Below are 16,374 nucleotides of genomic sequence, written 5' to 3'. Positions count from 1 at the left end.
ACGGACAGCGTCCGCAGCGTCCCCGCTGAAGCGAGCATCTGGGCCGGGACTGAGTGCGTGCGTCCCGCCCCCAGTGTGGGGCCGCATCCAATCAGAAGTCCCCACCGAGCAAAAGCCCGCCCTCTCCGGGGCGGCTCCCTCTGGCCCAGGTCTCCGCTTTGCTGAGTGTGGGTCCTGGTCAGTTCCGCGAGAGGCGGCCGCAGCAGCCCGAGAAGCGCGGTCGTCGAGTTTTGGTCGTCGTCCATGTTAGGATTTAGACTCCTGCGCCTCAGAGCCCACCGGGGTCACCACACCCCTATGCCCCCGGAGCTGCAGCCGCCGCCACCTGTCGGCCACCTAGCCGCGGCGTGGCCTGGGGCTGCAGCTCCGGGGCTCCGCCCTGGCCTGTCCACCTGCAGGCTCAGGACCGCTGGAGGGGACCCCTGGGCGGCTGCTTGCTCAGGCGCCTTCCCAGCCCGGGCCTGTCCACCTGATGTCCACGCTGCCGGCCCTGGTGCTGCGGCTTTGTGGGGAGAAGCCCTCCCCGTGGGCTGCCGGGCCGCGACAGAGCGTGCTCGCCCCGCACGCAGTGGGCTCGGGGCCAGGGCACTGACCGCCCGCCCCGGGAATGCCAGGGCAGAAGAGCAAGCTCCGCTGAGCCTTGCCCAGGACGCCGCGCGGCGGCCCAGCCCGGCTCCAGCGCCTCCGGAGCGGGGCTCCCACACGGACCCCTTGCCGCTGGGCTCTCCTTTGGGAAATGGGCCAGCAGTCGGAAGGGGTCGCGGGTCAGGCGTGGGCTGGATGTGGGCCCTCGGGCCTGTTTCTGAAGCTTGGTTGAATGGAGTTGGTGTTGTAGCAGGAACAGAGCACCGGATGGGGCGAGACACAGGAGGTTCTTCGTAAAATCTGCCAGGACCGTTTAGGATCTGCCTTATGGATTGAAATTAGGCGAACTGAGCTAAACCTGCCGTCGGTGTTGGTTCCCAGCGTGCACAGCCAGCCCTGGGAGCCACCGGCCCAGCTGTAAGCAGCGCCTCCTGGGGAATGCACCAGGTGAGTCAGGAGGGCTCCGCCCACGGAGTCACCTGTCTGCACCTGCCCGGGCATGGGGCTCCCCCGGGATTGCACTGACTTTCACGGTGAGGACAATGTCTAATTAAGCACCAGGGATCACCACGCACCGGCAAGGTGGCAGTGACGGCAAGAACCCAGCTGGCAACAAGGAGGTGGGCAGAGGCCGGCCTCGGGCAGCGTGGGGGCGCAGCGGCGGCCCGGCAGGCCCGGGGCTCCCAAGGCTCCGTTCCCTGAGATTGTCCTGGAAGGTCCCACAGGTCCAGCCTGAAGGACACGACGCCAGGACTCGCATCCCACACCCACCCTGTCCTTCATGCAGCAGCGTGAGAGGCAGAGGAAAAGTGGCAGGCAGAGGACAGAGGCAGTGGACAGAGGGGCAGGCAGGCAGGCAGCGGGCAGACAGATAGACAGGGGGACAGGCTGACAGTGGGGCAGAGACTCAAGTAGACAGAGGGGCAGGCAGACAGTGGGACAGACAGGTAGACAGAGGGACAGGCAGGTAGCGGGACAGACAGAGACAGGCAGACAGCAGGGCAGACAGTTAGACAGGGGGACAGAGACAGAGGGGCAGGCAGGCAGCGGGACAGACAGGTAGACAGAGGGACAGAGACAGCGGGACAGACAGAGACAGGTAGTCAGCGGGACAGACAGGTAGAGACAGGCTGACAGAGAGGCAGACAGACAGGTAGACAGAGGGACAGGCTGACAGCGGGGCAGGCACTCAGGTAGACAGAGGGGCAGACAGACAGGTAGACAGAAGGACAGGCTGACAGAGGGACAGACAGGTAGACAGAGGGACAGGCAGACAACGGGACAGACAGGTAGACAGAGACAGGCAGCGGGACAGACAGGTAGAGACAGGCTGACAGAGGGGCAGACAGGTAGACAGAGGGACAGGCTGACAGCGGGGCAGACAGACAGGTAGACAGAGGGACAGGCTGACAGTGGGACAAGCACTCAGGTAGACAGAGGGACAGGCTGACAGCGGGACAGACAGGTAGACAGAGGGACAGGCTGACAGAGGGGCAGGCAGGTAGACACAGGGACAGACACACAGACCAGAGAGGGACAGGCAGACCAACAGAGGGGCAGGCAGAGACAGAGGCAGACAGGAAGAGAACCAGAGATAGGGACACAGGCAGACAGAGTTCCCTGCCCAAATGCCTGCGTGACCGGGACTAGGCTGGTGCGAAGCCAGGACGTGGTCTCCCACATGAGTGTGGGACCCGAGTACCTGAGCAGTGGCAGCTGTCGTCGGGAGCCAGAACTGGGACTGGAACCAAGCACTCCCCATGGGACGGGGGTGCCCTGCGGCGTCTGGCAGTCACCCCAGGTGGCCGTGGCCTCGCGATCTCTTCCACCAACCACAGAACCCTCCCACGGCACACTAAGTACTGTGGCCGACGACGTGGGCGGGTTGCGCACTCTGAAGACCACGTGTATTTGAGTGGCACCCCAGTTTCGTGCCCACACTGAGGGCCTCACCGACTGACGGGTGTGTCCTGCACCCCACCCAGTGAGCTGTGACACCGTGGGAAAGACCCCTCTGCTCTGCCTTGAGCCGGGGTCTGGAGACGTGGGTGATGCGTTTCACAGCTCGGCTGGCGAGAAGTGACGCAGGAAGCCACGGCGCCTTGCCTCTGAGCTCGCACTGTGCTGGGTGGGCCCTGGAGATGCCGGCACCACCGCAGGCTGCGGACTCCAGTGGCCGCACGGGGAAGCGCTCCTGGGTTAACGGAGGAGCTGGATCTGCGCTCGCGGGGGCCTCAGGGCGTGGGAGGAGCTGGAGCCCAGGGAGGCCCTGGCTGCCAGCGGCTGCTCGCGAGTTTCCTGTGTCTGAGCTGTTTGGCTTGGAAAATGGAGGCGCCCGCCCGGCTGCAGTTCAACTTTGGAATCGCTGGCTGGCCAGGTGGGCGGGAGCCCTGGGGACTCTACCTTGAAGGTGATTGGACTGGCCTGAGCAGGACAGCCCACATCCGCCTGTAACGGACCTGGCCGCGGGTGCCCAACGCCGTCCCGATTCCTGGAGAGAGGAGAGACCTGGGGGGGTTCAGACGCTCCTCACGCCGCACCTGCTTTAGCGTCCCAGTGCCAGGTGACGGTGTGCGCAGCACGTGGCCGAGCCCCGGGCGGCCCCAGCTCTTGAACCAGCAGCTCCCGCTCAGATGCTGGGACAGGACTGCCTCGGGGTGGGGGGGCCACACACGGCGGAGCCCTGCCACCTGGAGGCCGTGGCTCCAGCTCACCCCCCCCTCCTCCTCCTCATTATCTCTATTTGGTCCACAATTTGGGAGAGGCCTCGTGGCCCAGGGAGGGACTGGAGCAGACCAAAGGCCACAAAGACCCCAGCCCACTTGGTGGAGTGTGGCCCGCCCCTCGGGGGTGTCATCTCCTTACTGGGGAGCTGCTGCGGGGGTCTGTGCAGGCAGAACCGAGGGCGCGAGGGCCAGCCGCCCCAGGACAGCCCTGCACCTGGAGGGTGAGGCCGCCTGCCCGCAGAGCAGGTTTTGAACTCTGGGAGACGCTCGGTGTCCCCGTGCTTCTGGTCCCGCTGGCAGGGGGCTGCCCTCGCACTCAAGGCCACCTCTGGAATGGAGCCCAGATGGAGAGGGGGCCAGAGGTGCCAGCAGCCAGGCTGACAGAGCCCCCGCCTCTCCGAGGAGCAGTGCTGGGCTCATGGCTGGTGGCAGGGAGAGGATGGCCTGGAGGCAGGCGTGGGGTGGGAGGTGGGCTGTCCCCGAGTGTGCTGCCCAAACCCGCTGAAGGGGGACAGGCAGGTGTGAGTGCCAGGCGTGGAGCCACGTGCCTTCTGGCACCCGGCCCAGGACTCCAGCCTGGGGACCATGGGGAGCCTGACCAAGTCCCTGTGCCTGGAAGGATCTCGGGCCTCCATGCTCCTCCCATTCCCACGGTCACGCAGGTTCCTGCCCGGGCCGCTGTGCTTGGACAGTCCAGCTCTTCCCGCTCACAGAAACCAAGAGCATCACGGGAAAGCATCCAGGTGCCTCGGAAGTGGACGGCGCCCATCCCGGGCCTGCAGAAGTGCAGTCAGCAACGACCGGCAGACGCGGGGCCTGGGCCAGCCGGGGCCTGGGCCAGCGGTGAACGGCGTCTCCCACGTGGCTGCTGCCCTTCCTGGTGAGCGCACAAAACAGAAGCGAAGGGCCCTGCACCCTGACTCCCGGACGTCTGTGCGTCACCCCCGGGGCGAGCACGTGGCAGGAGGTGAGCACGGGTGACAGAGGGGCACAGACAGGTGGACACAGAGGACAGGCGGACACTGACAGGTGCGAGTTGCTGGAGGTGGAACAGGGAAGGGAGGAGAGTCTGATGGCTCCCTGGTCGTGTGGTTGCTGGGACACAGGCTCCGCCAATGGACGCTGGGACAGAGGATGCTGGGACAGGGACACGGGACAGAGGATGCTTGGATGGGACACTGGGACAGGGGACATGGGACAGAGGACACTAGGACAGCAGATGTTCAGAATGGCGACACGTCCTAGCTGTGACGTCGGCAGACACACCGCCGCGCCTCCCTCCTGGCTCACTCAAGTGGGGCTGGAGCCTGGACTGCCCGCTTCGGGCCGCTGGCGGAGCCTCCCCGGGAGGAAGCTCCCAGCAGGGCGCCAGTGTGGGCGGCCTGAGGTGGGAGCCCCCTCCCCAGAGGCGAGGTCGGGGTGTCCTAGAGTCCCCGTTTCCAAGTCCACTTTAACTGAAACTCCGCGAGTCGCCTGGGAGAGGACGGCACACCCAGGCTCAGGGTTTGGAGCTCACGGCCCATGGACAGGCGTGGTCTGGTGGCTGATGCGGGAAAGAGAACAGCCCTAGGCCGGGAGGCGGCAGGGTGCGCGCTCGGCTGACCAACCCCACCCTCCACAGACGGCTGACCCCGGGCAGGGCAGCCCTGGCCGCCCGAGGCCTCCACTCAGCCACCTCCAGGTCCCCACCCTGCATCCCTCAGCATCAACCCAGGGGACATGGGACAGAGGACATGGGACAGGGACGCTGGGGACAGAGGACACGGGACAGAGGATGCTGGGACAGAGGACACTGGGAACAGAGGACGCTGGGAACAGAGGACATGGGACAGAGGACACTAGGACAGCAGATGCTGGGACAGAGGACATGGGACAGGGACACTGGGGACAGAGGACACGGGACAGAGGACGCTGGGACAGAGGATGCTGGGAACAGAGGACACGGGACAGAGGACACTAGGACAGCAGATGCTGGGACAGGGGACACTGGGGACAGGAGAAACGGGGACAGGGACACGGGACAGAGGATGCTTGGATGGGACACTGGGACAGGGACACTGGGACAGAGGACACTAGGACAGCAGATGCTGGGTCAGAGGACGCTGGGGACGGGACATTGGGACGGGGACACTGGAGATGGGGGACACTGGGGACAGGACACTGGGACAGAGGACGCTGGGACAGAGGACGCTGGGACGGGGATGCTGGGACAGGGGACAATGGGGACAGGAAACTGGGGACAGAGGACACTGGGACAGAGGATGCTGGGACAGGGACACTGGGACAAGGACACTGGGACAAGGACACTGGGGACAGGAACACTGGAGACAGGAGAAGCGGGGACAGGGACACGGGACAGAGAATGCTTGGATGGGACACTGGGACAGGGGACATGGGACAGAGGACACTAGGACAGCAGATGCTGGGACAGAGGACGCTGGGGACAGGGGACATTGGGATGGGGACACTGGAGACGGGGAACAATGGGGACAGGACACTGGGACAGAGGATGCTGGGACGGGGACACTGGGGACGGGGGACAGTGGGGACAGGGACACTGGACTGGTTCCCCCCAGTCTCACTCTTGTTCCATCTTGGGCACCCTCCTCCCCACAGGGCAGTGTCCACAGTTTGAGATGGCCTTGTCCTAGGGTCTGGCCCCCGTTCCTCGACCCTGGTCTCATGGGGGACCCCAGGCAGGGCTGGCCATGGCTCAGGCCTGTGCTCAGTGCAGATGGGCTGAGGCGAGAGGGGCCGGGTCCCTCCCCACAGAGCCCCTGCACCCCGCTGGGCCGGGCGCCTGTGTGCTCACGCCCAGGAGGCCTTGGCACAGGCGGCCCGGAGCTCCTAACCGTCCGTGAAATTGACATCTATTTACAGACACTACTGCCCCAGCGGGACTGGCGGTGCCCCCGCTCCTCCCAAGGCTGGGGGTGCAGAGCCACTCCCTGTGCGGGGACCCTCACAGCTCTGCGAGTGCTGCACCCCACTCAGGAGGTAGGCTGAGGCGGCCACACCCCCAGCAGAGCTGGTCACGTGACTGGGTATGGCCAGCAGCTCCTGGGGGTGGAGGAGGCAGGGGTGGCTGCCGCCCTCACCTGGGAACTGATCTGTGTGTGTGCACCCTGGGGCTGACCTGGACTGTGTGTGTCCTGGGGACTGACCTGGCCTGTGTGCACCCTGGGGCTAACCTGGCCTGTGTTAGTGAGCACCCTGGGGGTCACCTGGCCTGTGAGTGTGCACCCTGGGGCTGACCTGGCCTGTGAGTGGGCACCCTGGGGCTGACCTGGCCTGTGAGTGTGCACCCTGGGGCTGACCTGGCTTGTGTGAGTGTGCACCCTGGGGCTGACCTGGTCTGTGTGTGTCCTGGGGCTGACCTGGTCTGTGTGAGTGTGCACCCTGGGGGTGACCTGGTCTGTGAGTGTGCACCCTGGGGCTGACCTGGCCTGTGTGAGTGTGCACCCTGGGGCTGACCTGGCCTGTGTGAGTGTGCACCCTGGGGCTGACCTGGCCTGTGAGTGTGCACCCTGGGGCTGACCCAGCCTGTGTGAGTGTGCACCCTGGGGCTGACCTGGCCTGTGAGTGTGCACCCTGAGGCTGACCTGGATTGTGTGTGTCCTGGGGCTGACCTGGTCTGTGTGAGTGTGCACCCTGGGGCTGACCTGGCCTGTGTGAGTGTGCACCCTGAGGCTGACCTGGATTGTGTGTGTCCTGGGGCTGACCTGGTCTGTGTGAGTGTGCACTCTGGGGCTGATCTGGTCTGTGTGAGTGTGCACCCTGGGGCTGACCTGACCTGTGAGTGTGCACCCTGGGGCTGACCCAGCCTGTGTGAGTGTGCACCCTGGGGCTGACCTGGTCTGTGTGAGTGTGCACCCTGGGGCTGACCTGGCCTGTGAGTGTCCTGGGGGCTGACCTGGCCTGTGAGTGTGCACCCTGGGGCTGACCTGGCCTGTGAGTGTGCACCCTGGGGCTGACCTGGCCTGTGAGTGTGCACCCTGGGGCTGACCTGGCCTGTGAGTGTGCACCCTGGGGCTGACCTGGCCTGTGTGAGTGTGCACCCTGGGGCTGACCTGGCCTGTGAGTGTGCACCCTGGGGGTGACCTGGCCTGTGAGTGTGCACCCTGGGGCTGACCTGGCCTGTGAGTGTGCACTCTGGGGCTGACCTGGCCTGTGTGAGTGTGCACCCTGGGGCTGACCTGGCCTGTGAGTGTGCACCCTGGGGGTGACCTGGCCTGTGAGTGCACCCTGGGGGCTGTGTGCTAACGTGGTTGGTGTGGGGGATGTGCCCACAGCTCTGCCTGTGCCCTCCTCGCCCCGTTTCATTCCCTGCTGCACACTTCTGCTTTGCTTCTCCCTGTCTGCCACTCGGAAGGCTTTCGTGCTAGAAGTGACGATGACAGCGAGATTGTCTACCTGCTGCTTCTCTCCCCGCTGACTCGAGGGCTGTGGGGAAGTGGGGCCGACACCTCCCACACCCAGCCCATCCTCCACTCGTGACAGCGGGAGCCTCCAGCGTGGAGGGCCCACCCAGGCCGTCAGAACGCGGCGGCACCTTCAAAGCTGTCGATCCGGGCAGGGCTGTGGCCCCGCAGTGGAGACGCTGTCGGGCGCCTGGTTCGGTGCCGGCTCTGCCCTTACGCCAGCCCCCTGCGCACCTGGGAGGCAGCGGTGACGGCTCAGGTGCCAGACCTGGATGGAGTCCCAATATTTGTATGTCTCCAATAATAACAATAATAACAAACCCTGTTACTTTAACGAAATAAGATTAGACAAGGAGGCGGAGGAGCCGGACAGGGGTGCGCCGAGGAGGGCTGGGAACCCCCGGCAAGGATGCACCGGCCCAGCCCACGTCCTGGCACCAGAGCCCAGAGCGGGGCCTCGCTGCCCACGGGCAGTCGTACACTCGTCAGCCACAGGGCTGGAAGGGCCCGAGTCCCAGCGTGGGCTCAGCGGGACTTGCGAGGTGGGCGGCGGGCAGCAGGCGCGCCCTGGAGTCTGGGCGTTGTTCCAGTGGAAGCACGCACGGCAGTGTTAACCCCTACGTGGCTGGGGTCTGGGAGAAATCTGGCGATGATCAGACAGACTGCAGGCCTGAGAGCCGTGAAGGCAGATGTGGTACTGGGCTGGGCATGGAGGCCCACGCGGCAATGTGGCCAAGAGCAGGCCTGGTGACGGCCAAGGTCAAGACGCATTTGAAATGGAGCAGCGGGGTCCTCACCCTCGTTCTACCGTCAGCCCCCGGGGGCAGGGTCTTGGAGCCCCCACGGTTAACGCAGAGGCCAGATGCTGGGGGGCCGCTGGGGTCAGGGTCCCTGCAGACGTGACCCGGGTGACCTCGGGGCCTGACACGGCCGTGGGCCCCGCAGAGCTCAGCACGGGCTGCTGCCTTCGCCCACTGCAGGGGACAGGGCTGCTGTGGGGAAGGCTCCTGGTGCAGGCATCCCGGAGGTGCAGGGGGAGACGCTTCTGGAAGGATCCACATGCCCGTGCATCAGGGAAGGCCACCGGCCAGGCGTGCTGCGGAGAGGGGAAGTGCCAAAAACGTGACGGACAGGTGAGCGGCCCGAGCGTCGTTTCCACGGCCTGCGACTTTGTTCACGCCCTTACTCACAGTCGCCAAGACAGCTGTTCACACCACAGATGAGCCCCTGGGGCCCCGGCCGCTCCCAGCCGCCCACGGAGCCGCGGCAGCACCCCCAGGCTGCCGGGGGAGGGGAGGGGAGGGGAGGGGAAGGAGGGTCCCCGTGGCCCGGCCCCCACGTGGCTGCTGAGCCCTCCTGGTTGGGTAGCCCTGTGCTGACGGGAAGAGAAACGTTGGAGGCAGGCAGGTGAAACTGCAGACCTAAGTCCGGCACTGGCTTTGGGGCTTCCCTCCCAGGTTTTCCGTTTGGAAAAACTTTGTCTTAATGCATTCCATGCGTCTCCGTGAGGCAGGGAGATCATGGCATGCACAAAAAAGCTTCAAACAAAAGAAAATGCTTTTTGTCCAAGAGTTAAAATCCCGGTGAACAGCAGCTCGCCATGGCCCTCATCCAAACGGCCTCTCCCCGCCGGCGAGCCTGGCCCCGGGGCTGGGGCACAGCCAGCTCTCCCCCTCCCCCGGGAGCATTTCAGGGATGCAGGGCTCGGCCCCCGCCCTTGGGGCGGCTCCTGTGGGGACAGCTGGCTTTGCGAGGGAACGGCCAGGGTCCCAGCGTGAGCTTCACAGGCCTTGCGTGCGGCTGAGCCTTCCTGTGCTGCCTGCGTGTGCACAGAGCTCTCTGCGCGGGCCATGTGCCTGTGTGCACCCACCGTGTGCAGCCCCCCACCGCCCCCGCCGTGGTCTGCAGCTCGCTGAGCACGGGACGCCCCCAGGCCTCGACAGTGGACCAGGAAACGGGGTCACTGAGGGCCCAGATCTTATGGAAGCTGGCGGGGGGCACGTGGGCCCCCGAGACACCTCCAGCTGGCCGCAAGCTTAGCAGACTGGGGGCTGGGTGGGGGAGGAGCCCGGCAGGGTGGGGCAGGAGTGGCACCCTCACCCCTTCCCACCCACCCAAAATGGCCCCCAAAGTGCCCAGAGAGTGGGCACAGTGGCCGTTGAGGGCGGGAGCCCAGGTCAAGCCCCTCCACGTGGGGGTGTAGGGAGCGAGTGGGAGTGGGCGCTCAGCCTGTGTCACCCCAGCTGTGTCCAGCCTGACCTGGCCCTGTCCAGCCCGACTTCCAGGAGGACCATGGGGGGCCCAGGGGCTGAGCGTGACTGCAGTGAGCACATCGCAGTCCTGCCCTGGGTGACACGGCCGCCTGGCCCCGTGGGGATGAGCAGAGCAGGACACGGACTCTCCGTGGGGATGAGCAGAGCAGGACACGGACTCTCCGTGGGGCACCTGCCCATGACATAGAGGGGCCACAGAGATCTCCACTGACCCCCAAGGTGCGGGGGGGGGGGGGGCGGTGGCCTTCCCTGATGCACGGGCATGTGGAACCTTCCAGAAGCGTCTCCCCCTGCACCTCCGGGATGCCTGCACCAGGAGTCTGCCCCACGGCAGCCCTGGCCCCGTGCTGAGCTCTGCGGGGCCCACGGCCGTGTCAGGCCCCGAGGTCACCCGGGTCACGTCTGCAGGGACCCTGACCCCAGCGGCCCCTGAAGGCAGAAGAATCGACAGAGGCCCCCTCAGCTGGAGGGGCGCGTCAGAGAGGAAAACCCAGTGAAGTTAGGACACTGCTCATGTATGTGCACACACGTGCACACAGACAGGACACTTCTCACACTGAACACACACAAACACAGACAAGATGCTGCTCACACATGCACACACCACACACATGCACATGCACAGATAAGACACTACACATGTGTACATGCCGCACATATACATGCAGACAAGACCCTGTTCACACAGTGCACATGTCACACACGTGCATACACACACATACCTTTTCTCAGTGCACCTGTCACACACATGCAGAGAAGACACTGCTCACACACATGCACATCATACACACGCATGCACACACACATCCACAGGACACTGCTCACACACGTGCACATCATACACACGCATGCACACACACATCCACAGGACACTGCTCACACGTGCACATCATACACACGCATGCACACACACATACACAGGACACTGCTCACATGTGCACATCATACACACGCATGCACACACACATACACAGGACACTGCTCACACATGCACATCATACACACGCATGCACACACACATACACAGGACACTGCTCACACACGTGTCCCGGCACACACAGCTCCTCCTGCTCCGGCCTGCAGTGTCTGGGCTTCAGGGAGCACGGCGGGCAGTGCTCAGGTGGACCCGATCTCAGCCCCGGTCCCTCCCTCAGCAAATGCCCTTCCTTAAAAGAACCGTGACCGGAGCAGCCGACGGCGGCTGTGGCTGCCCATCTGCCGGGAGGGCGGCCCTGGCACTGCTGGGCGAGGGCGTCTCAAGTCTCCCGCTCCGCCCACCGGGTGCAGGAGCCGCCTGGCCTGGCACAGGTGCTGCCCTGCATCGAGCACGGTCTGTGGACCTGGAGCCGAAGCAGCCGCCTGGAGAAGGGACCCGATGGGGCCACAAGCCAGGCCCTGCTGGGAGCTGGGGGCACAGAGGGCCACGGGCCCTGCCCAGGGTGTGCTGGGGACCTGGGGGTGCCCTGAGGACAAGCCTGGCTCACCTGGAATCACGGCCCAGTGTCTCAGTTCCCTGGGCTGGTGACAATGGTTCACAAAACGACTGAACACAACTTGCTGTCTCCCTGTTCCACAGGCAGGGGTGGACACTGAGTGGGCTGGCAGCCAGAGCCCCTGTTCCCGAGAGCAGGGCCCGGCCACTCACCTGGCGCCCGCTCAGTGCCGCTGGCCCCTCCATGCTTGTGGTCCACCTGTGCCCTGGGGGGTGGGAGGAGGTAGGCAGGGAGCCCGAGCCGGCGCTGCCTCGGGGGCAGCCACCTGCCAGGAATGACAAGGGGTTTCCTGTGCATGGAGCTCAGGAGACGCCCGGCACCCGTGTCCAGCAGCAGGGCTGGGAGCCAGGGCGGAGGCAGGCCTCTCTGTCCACTGACGGGCACCCCCGCCCCACGCGGACTCCAGGCAGCCCAAAGCAGATGGCCCTGGGCCGGTGCAGGCAGCGCTGTGCGAGAGGAACAGCCCGGCCCCCGTGAGTGGAGACTGCTGCTGGCCAGGTCTAGGACGCCCCCAGAGTGGGCCCACACCCTTCCTGGGAAGAGGAGCTCGGCTCCCGGGCTAACTCCCAGTGCTCAGGATTCCAGGGAGCCCAGCAGGGCAGGTGGCCGGGACACTCAGGGAAGCTCCTGGGGCTTGTGACTCTGCCCCATGGAGCCCCTCCCCCCACCACACACACAGCCGGTGCAGATCCCCAGCGCACTCCCTGAAGACCCTGATAAAACTTGTGAATCAAAGACAGACCAGTCGGGCGAGCACAGAGTTCTCACAGTGAGGTCACGGAGGGCAGAGGCTCCCAGGAACCTGCCCAGTTCAGAGGCTGCAGCAAGAGCAGGCGGAGCCCAGTGTAGGCATCCCCACACGCACAAGTCCCCCAGCCCCTCTCTGATCCGGGCAGTCTGGATGGATTCCAGTGTCCCCAGCACAGCTTCAGCTCTCCTGGCCAAATGCACTGAGGGCTCCTGGCCACGTGCACTGAGGGCTCCTGGCCACATGCACTGAGGGCTCCTGGACACGTGTACTGAGGGCTCCTCAATCAAGTACACTGAGGGCTCCTGGCCACGTGCACTGAGGGCTCCTGGACAAGTACACTGAGGGCTCCTGGCCACGTGCACTGAGGGCTCCTGGACAAGTACACTGAGGGCTCCTGGTCACGTGTACTGAGGACTCCTGGCCAAGTGCACTGAGGGCTCCTGGATCAAGTACACTGAGGGCTCCTGGACAAGTACACTGAGGGCTCCTGGCCACGTGTACTGAGGGTTCTTTAATCGAGTACACTGAGGGCTCCTGGCCACATGCACTGAGGTCTCCTGGCCACGTGTACTGAGGTCTCCTGGACAAGTGCACTGAGGGCTCCTGGCCACGTGCACTGAGGGCTCCTGGACAAGTACACTGAGGGTTCCTGACCAAGTGCACTGAGGGCTCCTCAATCAAGTACACTGAGGGCTCCTGGCCACATGTACTGAGGGCTCCTGGCCAAGTGCACTGAGGGCTCCTGGATCAAGTACACTGAGGGCTCCTGGATCAAGTACACTGAGGGCTCCTGGCCACATGCACTGAGGGCTCCTGGACACGTGTACTGAGGGCTCCTCAATCAAGTACACTGAGGGTTCCTGGCCACATGCACTGAGGGCTCCTGGACAAGTGCACTGAGGGCTTCTGGCCACGTGCACTGAGGGCTCCTGGACAAGTACAGTGCAGGCTCCTGGTTATAGAGCAGCAAAAGCTGCTGGACCCAGCCCTACACCCTCCTCCCGGGTCTGTGGTCCAGGACCTTGGAGGGGTCAGGGAAGGGGCAGACTCGGAAGATGAACCTTCCAGTGGAGATTCTCAAAGCTCCCAAAGCAGCTGTGCGTTTGGGTGGTGAGGACCACAGTTCAAGTCCCAGCCTACAACGCCGGCACATTACGCTGGAGTGCCAGCTGGAGTCCTGGCCGCGCCACTTCCTATCCGACTCTGCCAGTGCACCGGGTGTGGCAGCAGGTGCAGGCACAGGGACCTGGGCCCCTGCCAGCCACGCGGGAGGCCCAGCGGAGTTCCTGGGCCCTAGCTTCGCCCGGCCCAGCCCTGACCGTTGTGGGCATCTGGGGAGTGAGGCTGCAGGTGGAAGATCGCTCTGGTCCTGTCACTCTGCCCGCCTGCGGCCTGGCGCGTCCACGTCGTCCCGACACCAGAAACGCACACACGAAGCGCCGAGCACTGGGTCTCTGAGCAGTCGTTTCTAGCTAAGGCAGACGTGCCGCGGCCCCGCTGAGGTGCCTCGGGGGCAGCAGAGCCTTTCCCGGGGGCTCGCGAGCCGAGGTGGACAGTCCCTCGTGCTGGCCCCTGGCCGCAGGCGCAGTCGCTACAGGACTTCGCCATCCGCAGGGCCTCAGGGTGGCCAGCACTGACTGCCCCGCTGAGCCCGCCCACGGGAGAGGGATTCTTCTTCCCAAGTTGCGGATGCGGAAGTGGCCGCAACACCAGGCACCAGGTCCGGCCCTGACGCAGGTGGGTCTGCCCCAGCCCCAACCCTCCTCGGCACCCCGGGGGCCAAGAGCAGCTGGAGCTCCCTCCCCCCAGCATGCACACCCCCTCAACGAGCTCCTCCGCCCGGCCCCGGCCGTCTCACCTGGACGTGTGAGGTTTGTCGCCGTGGGAGCACTCCAGTGGCTGTGAGCTCCACACCTGTGGAAAAGACAGACAGGGTGCTGGCTTCAAAGACAGACAGGGTGCTGGCTTCCCGGGCAGTCAGGGTGCTGGCTTCAAAGACAGACAGGTGCTGGCTTCCCGGGCAGTTGGGCGCACCGGGCGGCCCCAGGGGTGCCCCCTCCCATGTCCTCTGGTCCCTTCTGGGAACCCCACAGTCCTCCCCGGTCGCACTGCTCTCAAAAGCAAGCCGCTGGCCCTCCGGTCACCTCGGCCGCCCCAGCCTGCAAGCCGGCAGCCCGAGCTCCGGGAGCTCGAAGCTGCGCCCGGCGGAGTGAGGCCCCAGGCCAGGCGCTTGCCAGCCGAGCTGACAGAGGGCAGCCTGGCGGCCCCGATCCCCACAGGGCTGCTCCTGAACGCGCTGGCAGCCGCCGGCCTGGGGCTCCCGGCCCTGCTGTGGCTGCCCAGGCCCCTCGTCAGCAAAGCCGCCAAGCCCCGGCCCCTGGCCCCTCGCAGAGGGAGCCCCGGGCAGCTGTCCCGGCTCAGCCTCCCTCCCCCCGGTTGCTGTGAACCCGGGGCCACGGTCTGAAAGCGAGTTCTGTTTCAGCCAGTGGCGTTTGGACTGCACAGACTCAAAATTAGCTCACAGCGGTCCAGACGCACAGCACAGCTCGGAAACCACACGGGAGCCACGTCGCGCAGCAGCCAGGCCGGAATTTATCGCCGCGGCCGGGGCCTCATCAGGGCTGGGACGGCGCCCGCTGAGTCACTGCTGGCGCAGCTCGCAGCTCGGCGGAGCACGGCCTGCAGGCCAGACGGCAGGAGCCTGTCTAGACGCCCTCGGACGCCGCCCCGCTGCACCCCCCACCCCGCCAGCCCGGAGAACCCGGTCCACGCCCCCCAGCCCGAACGCCAGGGCCCCCCGAGTCTGCGCCCCAGGACGGGGGGCTGGCTCAGACCCACCGCAGCATCGGCAGGACCGGCCCCGGCAGCCGCTCCCGGCCGGACCGGCCACGGCACCCACACAGCCACACGAGACTGCGCCAGCGATGGCCACGCTCTCTGAGAGCGTCACTCACACCTCCTGTCAGGGCCACTTGTCACGGGTGTCGGGAAAATGCATGACACGCACGGGTGTCCAGCAAGTCCTGTGTCCTGATGTCGCGCGGAAACCCCAGAGATGGGGCCAAACACAACATTTCTGAGCCACGAGGGGGACGGGACACAGAGGGCCCACGAGCAGAAGGCCATGGCGCCCAGTGGGCAGCAGGCGGAGGGGCTTCCTGGGGGCAGTGGGCGGGGCCAGTGCACAAGACTCCAGGGGGGGCAGGGGGCGGGGCAAGTGCACAAGACTGGGGGGCAGGGGGCGGGGCCATTGCACAAGACTCCAGAGTGGGGGCAGGGGGCGGGGCAAGTGCACAAGCTCTCCAGAGTGGGGGCAGTGGGCGGGGCCAGTGCACAAGACTGGGGGGCAGTGGGCGGGGCCAGTGCACAAGACTCCAGAGTGGGGGCAGTGGGCGGGGCCAGTGCACAAGACTCCAGAGTGGGGGCAGTGGGCGGGGCCAGTGCACAAGACTCCAGGGGGGGCAGGGGGCGGGGCCAGTGCACAAGACTCCAGGGGGGGCAGGGGGCGGGGCAAGTGCACAAGACTCCAGAGCGGGCCACACTTCTTGCGGGAAAGCCGAGATCAGCACGCGGGTCAGGAACCCCTGACCAGTTACGGGGACGGGAGGAGGCCCCACCGGAGCAGCCCGGCAGGCCGACCTGTGCCGGAGGAGGACCCCAGGCCTGCCGGAGCCAGCAGCCGCCCTAAGCACACACACGCCCAGTGGTTCCAGGGCGGCCCGGCCCCGCCTGCAGGAAGGTCTGCAGAGGTCAAAGGTCGAGGTCAGGAGGGCACTGAGGCTACAGGCAGCAGCGGGGACCCAGGAGAACCAGAGGGGAAGCACCCATGGTCAGGGCGCCCAGAGCAAGGAACCCCGGGGAGACCCAGGGCCGCACACAGCGCCACTCAGTTTTGTCCGGCTGTGTCCAGTCCCCGCTGCTGGGCCCAGAGTTTCCCAGGAGGGCACTGCTGTGTGTGTCCCCAGCCCCCACAGCGGGGCGGGGGGAGGCGCCCACACCTGTGTCTTGGCACCGCCCGACCTCCGAGCTGCCCACTTCCTGTCTGCGACACAAGCACATGCTGTTTCCTCTCTAAACACAGACCTGGCCCACAGGCGTCTCGCTGGGTGCCGACAGTGCTGTGCC

At 65.7% G+C, this 16,374-nt stretch overlaps 1 non-coding gene across 1 annotated transcript; it reads right to left on the bottom strand.

Annotated features, from left to right (window-relative positions):
- Window positions 1-8,059: 8,059 nt before the first annotated feature.
- LOC127489262 (uncharacterized) lies at window positions 8,060-14,890 on the bottom strand. The gene is made up of 3 exons (XR_011379149.1): window positions 14,772-14,890; window positions 14,108-14,163; window positions 8,060-8,828 (listed from the first exon to the last, which is right to left on the bottom strand). It is a non-coding gene; the product is annotated as an uncharacterized protein (transcript).
- Window positions 14,891-16,374: the final 1,484 nt, after the last annotated feature.

The sequence above is a fragment of the Oryctolagus cuniculus genome, chromosome 10 (assembly GCF_964237555.1).
Source record: "Oryctolagus cuniculus chromosome 10, mOryCun1.1, whole genome shotgun sequence".
NCBI lineage: Eukaryota > Metazoa > Chordata > Mammalia > Lagomorpha > Leporidae > Oryctolagus > Oryctolagus cuniculus.
Note: the sequence above shows the minus strand (reverse complement) of the source record. Positions and strands in the feature narration are given on the sequence as shown.